The following is a 12,300-nucleotide window of genomic DNA, read 5'->3' as shown; positions in this document are numbered from 1 at the left end:
TTTTTCTATCTATTTTTTATCGAGTCATAACTGTAATATTAATATTATTCTATTGTCTTGGGTGCATTTTATTTTTACATTTTGTTGAGCAGTAAGGTAACAGTAAGATAATGAGATACGGTATTGCAAATTATTATATAATTATAATAAATTGCAATACGTTTTTGCGGAAAAATCATAAATATTAACTATTTTTTATTGTTGTGATTTATCGCAGGGTTTCTCCTTTTTTAATCCATTATACTCTCACGTTTAATTAAATTTTTGAATATCGTTAATAATTATTATTTACGATTACGACCGTTTAAATACTGCTTTTCGGATGAACAGAGTACACAAGTGAATAAAAGATTTAATAGGATTTCTCCGAGACACTCAACTTCTCAATTATTATTTTATGAGTGGTGGTTATCTAGCGATCTTCCTTCTTCTAATTATCTAACCGTAAAGAGTCGAGTGTTGATTAAGGGAGGTATTATTTAGTTAGTACCAATGAATGTAATTTCAAGCATAATAAAAGATGAAAATATGGATAAAATTCTATAGAAATTAAAATTATACATATTTATTGATAGCAACTCATATTATATATATATTTTTGCATACAATTTATGTGAGAATAAATACCGATTTGGAATTTTTAAGTATACTTTAAGGGTTGTCATACCTCCCAATTTTACTTGAACTGTTGCAGTTATGAATATAAACTATAGTTGTAAATTGTTTAGAGATTTAACCTCAATGTTAACTTTTTTAATATCTCTAGTAGAAAAACAATATGGTTTCGATAATAATATCAAATTAACTAACAAATTTTCAAATAAACATGGATTGAAAATAATTTTTATTTTTATTAAAATAATTTTATTTTATTTATATACATAAAAAAATTATAATATATACTTATTGTACCTATTAAAAACGGTTTAAATGTTTTATTTATTGATTTATATTTTATGATATGGTAATACGTGGAGTTTATGTATTTGTCAAATAGCAAATATGTGTTAACCGTGAAGGAATGATACGATTTTTTACTTAAAAATTACACAAAAAATCTTTATTCGTTGTTCCAGTTTATATAAAATTAAAATAAAGTAACCCTAAATACTGTCACTTGATAAAAGGGTGTCTTATACTAAAAAATAAATATATTCTTCATTATAATTCGCTTATTATATAGATATTATTATTATTTGTACTCTATATTACAGGTAATATCGTTAGGTAATTTCTCGGAGAGCCGAAATCAGTTTCGAGACGCACTCGTCAAACATCTCGCGCATCTCGAAACTGACCGAAATAACGCGATTTCGGTTCACTATTATTATCATTTTCGTCGTGATCATCATGATCATGATCACGATACGTATATCGCTATTATTACTTCTATATATTTATGAATACATGTGTGTATATACGTCATCGGTTTTCCGTCAAAAATCGTTTACAAGAGACAAGACACGCCAATCATCGATCGTCATAAACCGCAACGAGAGTGTATAAGTGCGTGTGCCGCGTGCAATCGATATAGAATAGAATAATGTTTGATTGGTTTGACTAAACCATTTATCGTCTTGAACCACCAATTATTGTTATTCGCTAAAATACGATGATAAATAAAAGTGGATATAATATTACATAATACAAAGTTTTTACGTGAATGCAATCGATAACTATTTTTCTAATTGATGTTCTTGAAAAATAAGTACAACTTTAATAGTGATTTATTGCAATATTTTAAAAATTTACAAAATTTGCTTGGTCTACCCACAATTGAAATTGTTGTTTTTGTTTTTATTATTAATTATAATTTGTCGGTTGTCCGCGCACCTAGTCCAAACAGCTGTATAGCACTAGGCCATCACGTGAGGTTGAGGGTTCATTTGCCCCACTCGTAATGTTTTATGAAAACATATTTTTTTTATATAATATTATAAATTTTAATTTTTAATTTATGCATAAATTCTACTGACAGTGTAGGCTCTGTACCTATAGAATCCGTCCAACCCAGACGGGACATCTTAGTTGTAAAACTGTACACACCAATATAATGCGTATACTACTATACCAATTAGCATACTGCGTTATAGTATTTATAACGTTTTATCGAATCGGTTTTGGCAGGTCGCACGCCTCAGGTGAAAAACAAAACCACTTCTGACGTTATAATATACGATTATATTATCATTATTACCAATATTATAGGTATACCATAATATTATACATATTTTATGTATTATTATCGGTATATAATAATATTATATGTATGTTGTAGGATATCGCGCAATAATATCACGCGATTTTTATTCGATTATGATTACCACCCGAGACGACGTTCAATTAATTATCCAATACACGACTGCGTGCTGCTACCGGTCTTAAGTCGTTCGAACTGCGTTTAAATGACTTTCCTACCGCTTAAAAAACAAATGTGAACCTATAATTATTATTATTTTTTTTAATGCTTGTAATACTACTTATAGCTGGGTAAAAAAAAAATAATATATACATTTTTTTTTTTTCTATAAATTATTAATATTTTTGCATACAACATCGAAAACTTTTTTTTCAGACTAACCATATTTAGTTAAAACTGCTAAATTTAAAAATAATACATATTTTCATATTAATTCTAAATTGTATAACGTAATTACTCAAGTATTCATTTATTAAATTTTTATTTTCAATTGGATTTAAATAAATAATATATTTTTTAAACATATTTTTAACACATTCAACCGTTAGGAATTTCAATTTTTCCTTATAATGAGAGTATTTATTTCCTAGTTTTAGCTCGACGTTTATTTTTTAAGCATATACTAAAAAAACTTCTGTACAAACTGGTTTTTATATTTATCTGTCAACATAAATACTCGATGTCACCAGCTTTAACATACTACGCGTACCCTTAATATTATAAAACATCATTATAATATGTTTGTACACTTCCAAAATGAAAAACATAAGATACTCATCGCCTTTTGTAGGCAATTAAATTACATCATTTTTAATTAAACATTTTAAACTATAAATAAATTTTTAGTTTTCTATAATAAAATCTAAAAATTGAAAATAGTTAAATTGGTTTCGTTACAATATATTTTATTATATTATGTTATTGTACTTATTAATTTAAGTAATTTATTTAATTTACTGCATATACACATTTTTCATTTAATAGAATAATAATGTAATTATACTTGTATATATTTTAAATTGAATACAATATAAATTAAGGAATGTACTAACATAACGTTACCTTCCCCTGTAAAATATGTAGTATTAACTATTAATAGAACCAAATGACCAATATTTCTTACCTGAATGATAAAAATTAATTATTAAATTAGAAATGTCACTGAAAGCGATGGCGATGCCAACCATACAATATTTAAATTTCTAAATTCTAATATATAATTTATAGGTACATCATAAGATCATGTTTAACAACAAGTATATAAAATTATTATTTTAATGATTCAAATAACATATACAGTCATTTGATATCCATCAAAATCCACACACATAACTATTATACATGTAATATATATATATATAAATATGTGTGTAGATTTTGATGGATATATATATTTTCTTTTTTAAATTATTGTTTTTATTATTGACGTCTTGGTTAGTTTGAGAAACTAATTTTGGGTATTTTAAAGATTTTCTTGAATAGATACAAAATTCAAATACATCACAGCTGATTATTTGATTAAACGATCTTGATGTTCCTCACGTAGATATACTCCTCTCCCCTCCACAAAAAAACACACTGCCTGTAGTGATTGTTTACACAAGATAAAAATGCTTTCCACAGCTCTATTATAGGCTAGTTATATGAGCCTGTCACGAATTTTATTTTCGGTGTACAATATTGTTCCCAGGAATTATGCATATCATTTATTTCTAAATAATATATTTTCTTATTATATACACGAGTGAAATTTATTACACTATAATATAGTATATTTTATTATTTTAAGAAATTGAAATTAAGTGTTTTTTACTTTTTAAGTTTTGGATTTAAAAAAAAAATCATTTAATGAATTTTAATATACTTATATTAAAAATATTTTGTATACTGAAATAAATTATAATATATGAAATAAATGTATGTTTCCAATAAAATATTTAACCATTTGAATATTATGAATTTTTTCGAAATTTTATATTTTATTATAGAATAAATAAGATGCATTAAATCACTAGCTGCACTTTTATGATTTACCTATTATTTATAAATCCATGCGCTTCTTTAACATAATACTTATTAATATTTTCATTTAATTTATGTTTGCTTATAAAATAGCTTCATTTATCCAAGCATTGTGTTTGTATTATGAGGAATTTATAAATCGACAAAAAATTCAATTCATTTTAAATATTTTACTTTTATTTATAATCTTTTTATATAATAATTTTAGTAAAAGATCTTTGATTTATTAGGTTTACAAACAAAATATATATTTTTCATAAATTGAATTTACGATATTCAGCAAGTGAAGAAACACATACATATTAAAGCTGTATTAAAGCTATTATTATCTATTAGTTATTGCAAATTGCAAAATCATTAAGAATTCCGAAATAAAAAGCAAATAGCGTGTAGGTATAGTAAAGAAAACCAGAAGACCACCATTTTGCTATAAGTTATAACTATAACTGTAAAATGGCAGAAATGATCTATCATTAATTTTAATTTTTTATTTTTAAATCTATGTTTAATAACGTTAATCGCTGATGTGTATAACTGAACTGCGTTTTAAAAATCGTTTTATAAAATACTATTTGGTTTCTGTTTACAGTTAAAAGATATTTGTAAATTATAGAGTTTTATTAAACTAAACATATATTTACAAAAATAAAAACAATGTTAAATAATATTTAATTTACAAAATTTAGTAATAAAGTAACTTTTAATTGTGTTTATTATCAAAGAAACAATAATTGTTCATGATTTAATTTACTAAAAATATCATGGTAAATTAATTATATAGAGACCAAAAAAGAATATAATTGATTGTATTAATCTATAACCTAACATTAAATATACACCCAGGTACCTACTTTTCAAAATCTCAGTAGTAATTTTTCGATGATTTTTTATTTTATTTTAATAAAATAAAACTGTATTTTTTTTTTTGTACGAAACTCTGTATTTTTTACTATACATAGGAATAATAAGGAAGTTATTTAATTTTTTCACATTTATCTAGATTTATTAATTAAGAAACTGATTATTTTTGTAAAATGTTTCATGAAAATTAATTTATTAAGAAAATAACAATGTTATTGGATTATACGCAGTTGTTTAAATTTTGAAACGTTGATAGATTAAAAAAAAAAAATAGTGGCATATAATACGCAATTAAATTGGTGCTAAAAATAATTTTCTCTATTCTTTGTTGAAACTATGAAATTTAATATTAAATGCTATTGGATCATAAACTGTTTTTATTCTTTTTTTTATCACTTTCTTAAAATTAGCTCAAGACGGAACATAAAATATTTATCATTTCTGATTAAAATAGAAACAAATATGGACAATACCCTTTCTCGTCAAGGATTCTGAACAGTAAATAATCATAAGTACATAAGTACCTATGTTCTATATAGTATATACACTGATATTTTTTCTTGATGAAATTATTTAGTTAAATTAAATAATAACTTAATTCACTATGTAATGAATATATAGTACTAGAGTAGGCAAATAACATCTAGTGTTAGAAAATTTTATTTTAATAATTTTTGATATTTTTCAAAATGAAATATAATAATAATAAATAACATTTTATAATAAATTGTATTAAATATAAATAAAAAAAAGGTGGGCAAACGGGCACTGATCTGCTGTGCAATAATGGGTCGTGATAGTTGAAGGATGTATTATAAATTTAAATTTAATAATATATCAGTGTGTGTAAAAAAAAAAAAAACGATTTTTATGAGATAATTATCTGTCTATATAAATGAATTATTATTATTTTAACAGTTTTAACAATAATTTATAAATTTTACATAATTTATCACAAAAATAAGAATACTACAGTAAAATACAACATAATAATTAATAATGTATTTAATTTAATTTCAATAGTACATTTATATTATTTATTTTACCTGTATATTTTAACTTCGACGTAAATATGAATACTAAATATACCTATTATATAATAAATGATGTATAGAAAATGAATAGAATTTAATAAAATGTTTAAATAATATACGTATGAAAACGTGAATAATAATATACGAGCAATGATATGTGACTCTATAGCGGTAGCAGTAAGTGACTGAAATTATTTGTTTTTTGACTAATTAAAATATAACATGTTCTATTTCAACAAACCAATATCAATCATGATGATATATATATATATATATATATATATATTATATGCCATCATATCTTCATGACTGAAGACAAAAAGTTTTATTCTGATTTCTGACTGTTTTAACAGTGCGTGGATTTTTTATGAACAATGAATGTTTTATTTTTCATTATTCTCAATAAAGCGAGTTCAGTCACTCTAAAGTAATTTTGCTTTACCTAAGTATAATTCATGTTACGTTTTTTGATATTGATATTGAATAAAGATGTTTATTTTATTATTAGTTTTTACGGTAGGTTGAAATAATTTTTACCGAAAACATTGTATTTTAAAATATTATTGTGTGTTCAAAATATAATAATATACGTAATATTTGTATGTCCTCATTAATAATGTTTTTGAACAATAATAAAATAATTGATATCATTATTCATATTTGTAATTTTGAGGAATTTTATCATAAATATTTTGTTTATTTTTGACTTCGCTAAATTACAAACAAAACTAAGAAAAAAAATGAAACACATATTATTATTGTTTAGATGTGCGTAATATAATTAATAACAGAAGCTATGTTAATTAAAGTAATAATTAAAAAAATAAAAATAATCGCCAGTATTTATTTATGTAAATGGTAAAATCATGAAACTTTATATGATTCAAAGGAAAAATCAAACAAAAAAATAGAGTTAATTAATAAATAACGTTGAAGTGAAGATTTACTTGATAGTTCTTTAGTGCATGATTGGTATACATAAGAATATACAGAAAAGCAACAAGAAATAATAGATAATATGATATGAGACTACACGTCTGTAGGGAGTCTAACGTGGGTTAGATTTCAAACATAATATGTAATGAAAACCGATGGAAGTTGTGTGGTGATCGTATAGCACACGCTTTTTCGGTTGAGTGGTGGGTATGCATATTATGGTTTTATTGTAGTTTTAAACAAGTTAATAATAAATTTTTAATTTGATTTAGGTATAATAGACTTAAGTACATCACTATTTTAGAGTTTTCATACTTCAAGACAAATATTACACAGTATACGGTACTGACTTAGTATACTAGATCATAGAACTACTAATATAATTTTCATATAATATATTATTGTGAATGTTTTAAAAAACAATAACTTAGTCAATTTTTAAGTAATAAATTGTTGTTACTTATTTAATTGTATTTTACACTAAACATTTAATGAGTCAATAATATAGATAACGTTTTTTTTTTACAAAAGATTGTTAGAATTTTAAATTTATGTTTAATATTATAACAAATTAAAAAAGATTATTGTAATCCTACGATAAATGGTGAGTTCACTTTCATAATTTGTAAAAATACTTTAAGCTTATTACGCACAAATTTTATCATAGTACCAACGTAATTATTAATAATACATATTAAATTAAACCTAATGAAAACAACACTTACCTTTGCTTAAAATGTAATCTAATATTTGATTTACACACCACCTTTGTAGTTAACAATTTAGTAGCGGTACGTGACTATACCTAAGCATCACTGTGAAGAAGATAATTGAAATAAATGTAAGTGTTCTCTGAATTCTAATTTCACATTAGACATCATATCAAACTTGTTGAATAGTGTAAATATTATAATAATTGTTATTGCACATGTATATTATATGTGTCACAGTAATATTTAAATTCTATGAATTCAAATTATTGGAAAAAAATTGTCCTGTATTAAAAAGGATATATATATATATATATATAAACAAAAATAAAATGTTTCTAAAAATAAAATATTTCTATAAGTTTGAACCAAAATGTTTAATTTACAGCCATTGTAATATAAATATGATAAAAAAAAAGTAGAATTGCGTTTGATCTTGCGAATTACGACTATCGGAGTCGAGCAATCAGAGTACATAATTTACTTATTTTAACTATTATATACACATAGATACAGACGTCTTCGTATCTTATATTGTTTACCGTCTACTGTACTTATTATACGATTATCAGCTCATTTGTGAGTGTAATCATTTATTCATTGCCATATCTACAAATTACAACAAAATGTAAACTATATAGGTATATTGGGTAGTAATAAAATTTAAAAATGTCTAGGAATTTATTTCCACACACAAAAATGTTTAGGTATAACAATTACCTTTTATCAAAATTGCTTAGTACAAAATTGGCTCAAGGAAAAAATCATTAAAATTATAGATAAACATTTAATACACCTATTTTTTGAATAGTACAACATTTTATTCATTAAAATTAATAGTCTTAAGCCATTCATGTGGTTTTAAAAATAAAGTTATTTATTATTGAAGAATATTAATTTTTTGCGTATTAAATTCTCATAAGATTAAACAATTTCAAACGTTTCAATAGGAATTTGTCAAGAGATCTCCTCAACAACGTATAATTTATATTAAATCTACTGTGAGCTTCTTTTTCACAATCCCATCATTATCAATCTTTCCTCAAATTTACTTAATGCATAAATAAATTTCACTAATACGAGTAGATGTATAGTTTGTAAATGTATCAATAAACGTCATTAAAAAAAAAACTTGAACAATCATATTTTTGTACTCATTTTTTCATTTTATTTTTATTTTTTGAAGATCGCTTTTAAACATCGGTGCATACATTATTTATTCAATAGATCTATGTTATATACTCACCGTTTAATTTTTTTTATAATAATTTTAGGTAGGTAAATCGAAATACTTATAGACTTTTTCATGATAACTCATCAATAATAAACCTAATTTTTCAAATGACGATAAATCGTATTAGTTACAATTAGTAAATACGAATACGCATATAATACCATGTTTACATTGTTTGACATTTTATTTCATTGGTCATGTAAAAAGTTTCAAAAAACTACGTGACTTCATATCCAGAGTGAGCACTAATACATCAATTTGAATATTATATTTGTCAATTGCTTATAATACCTATGTAGGTACCAAATTACCAATAAGCGTAAAAAGTTCGGATATAGCCATATAGGAAAATTTAAAATTATCGATAAAGTTTTGTTTTTGTTCTACCATAGAAACAAAGAACTGATTAAACGTCACTGTTGGGAAAAAAAAAACTCTACATAGATAAGTATAGTTAACTGATGATTAAATATTATCATTATTATCTATATTATAAAATGCATACATTTCAATAAGAATTAAATATTACTAGTTATAATGAATTTGTTAGTAAACCTATGTAGATCAATGTAATATAATAATAAATCAAAACATATTTTAAACTTAATGAAGTAAACTTAAACAAATTCAATAATGGAATGTAATGATTAATTTCACTAACTATACTTTTTATTCTAACCGATTTCATTTATTTTAATATTGATAATACATAAAATACATTATCTTAATTATTTAAAGTATCGACTAAATTAATGAATATATTTAAATAAAATCAATAAATTTAAATTAAAGTGCTGTAGTTTTTATAGGTTTTAGTCATAGGTATATAGAATTTTGTGGCTCAACAAACTATTAGAACTTAAAAGGTATTAAAATTTGATGATATACATAAATATATAATGTAATTGTAAAAATGTGATATTATTTAGCATTGTATTGATGAAGATTTTTTCGCATTTACTTTTCTTGTTTTAAAACACGATATACATTTATTATCTACACTGACGGTTTTAATAGATAAGATGCATTTATGACGGTGGTTAACTAGTTTTATTCTGTACTTTAGTAGCAAAAAGCGTAAAAATGCGTGTTTTTGTGTTTAAATCCTAGTTTGTTTAAAAAAAAATAAGATTGGCTGTAAATACTTATATACACTACACTAGAGCCGATTAATGTATAGACGACAGACGAGTTGGGTAAGATAGCTGGTTTATGAGGAATACTCAATTTTAGGATTAAAATCAAATTAAATAATTACAACCGAAAATAGTTGTTTAATGCTTGTCAAGTATATTAAAGTTTTAAAATTATTAGAACGAGTCTATATCACACTTACAAATAGTATATCATTGACGATTTTTAGAAATGATTTAATAATAACTAAGAACGTAATGATTCTTTTAAAAATCATTTGGCCAAATTACCACACAATCTACTCGATGTTTAAGATCACGCACTTCATCATGTACTTCTACAAAAAAAATAAAATTTCATTAGCTTGCATAGCTTTTTTTTCAGACTTATCGTGAATCAAATTAAAATATTAAATGTTGTCATTGAAATGAAAAATAAGTTAATTTTTAAATTTGATTGTTGAATTTATCTAACATCGATGAATAAATAAATTTAATATAATAGTTATAAAGTAAAATATTTTAACTATATTGATTAGAAACAATTTATTCATGATTTTTTCAGTACAGACATTTTGTAGTGTTATATTCAAAAAGACGTAAGTATTAGACGTTTTGTTAAAGTATAAATATTATATTTAAAATAAATTGTATTATAGTTATTATTTAATCATTCTAAAGAATTGTATTTTTTTATTATGAATTTAAATAAATAAATATTAAATATGCATATAAACATACTTACATAATTAGTTTGTGTATCATCAAGTATGTACGTACAAGTGAATACTATATTTTGTATTTGTACACAGATATGTTATGCATTTTTTCGCATAATACACTACTGTGTTTTTCACTTAAAAATCTTAAATTTATTACTATACAATTTTTAAGGTTAAACAGATGTTTAATTCCGGTTGAAGTTGATACCAAGAAATTCAACGATGTATGAACGGAAATTGTACGGATACGCTACGGTGAACAATTATAACATTATTTTTGTATGGGGGGACAGAGTAGCGTTATATGTGCAAGTATCCGATGTATTGTCAAGTTTATTTTTTTGGATAAAATGTATATTTTCTATTGTTGACATTCAAGAATTGAAAACCTGCAGGGTTACAAATTTCACCTAAACATAATCTATTTTACCGTTGACGAGTTGTTTTTCATGGACTTAAAACACGTTTTATCTGGTTAGCATGTTAATTGATTTAAAGTATAAATTATTTTAATTTTATACACAGGAATTAAACTGGAAAATAAAAATCTAAAACGTTGTATTAGTCTTAGTCATGGTTTTTGATTTTGTTGTTTGGTAATTGATAGTTTATTACATCCTAATGTTGTATAATAATAAGAAATAATTACATAGGTAGCGGACTTAGAACGGACAGAAATAATTAAATGTAATAAACTATTAATAAAAGCGGAAATTAACATTAGTAAAAATAGCTGATGTTTAAATTTAACAAGATTTACAAGGTGTCTACTTAACTTATATTAATTAACCGCACGAGTTTGGACAATTGTAATTCTATATTCTAACACAAAAAATGTTTAATTTTTTCATAACTTTTTTTTAAGCATAATATATTTGAATAGTATAAAATACTTGTTCTATTATTCCTATTTTATATAGTTCAATTGTGAATATTATTTTATTTTTTTTAGTGTATTATGTATAAAAATGCATTTGTAAGTTGATAATTTGTTTAATTTGTATATTTATTTTTATGGTAACGTATTCCTCAGCATATTTTATTATATTTAATATTTATAATCTAATTATAGTCGTTATTTATTCATATTTAATTAAAAACATCTGCAATTGCAATTTTCTATAAGTTGATAAGATAATTTCAATATATAACTGATTAATATAACAGTTTGAGCCTATGCAAATTTACGTTTGAATAATTGTTATTCGTTTTTGTTCTATTTATTTTACTTAATGCATTTGTTTGAATATGCATTAGTTTATACTATATATGTAATAAGTTAATACATATACATAATATAAATCTATAACTAGCTCATATTATGAATGAGGAAACATAATTTTTGTTCATAAGATAAAAAAATATATATATATATATATATATAATTTTGGTTATTAATATTTAATATTTACTTGAACAAAAAAAAGTATATATAAATGCACAAAAAT

This window comes from Melanaphis sacchari, unplaced genomic scaffold (genome assembly GCF_002803265.2).
Source record: "Melanaphis sacchari strain LSU unplaced genomic scaffold, SCAv2.0 Contig221_pilon_pilon, whole genome shotgun sequence".
In the NCBI taxonomy this organism is placed as follows: Eukaryota; Metazoa; Arthropoda; class Insecta; order Hemiptera; family Aphididae; genus Melanaphis; species Melanaphis sacchari.
Note: the sequence above shows the minus strand (reverse complement) of the source record.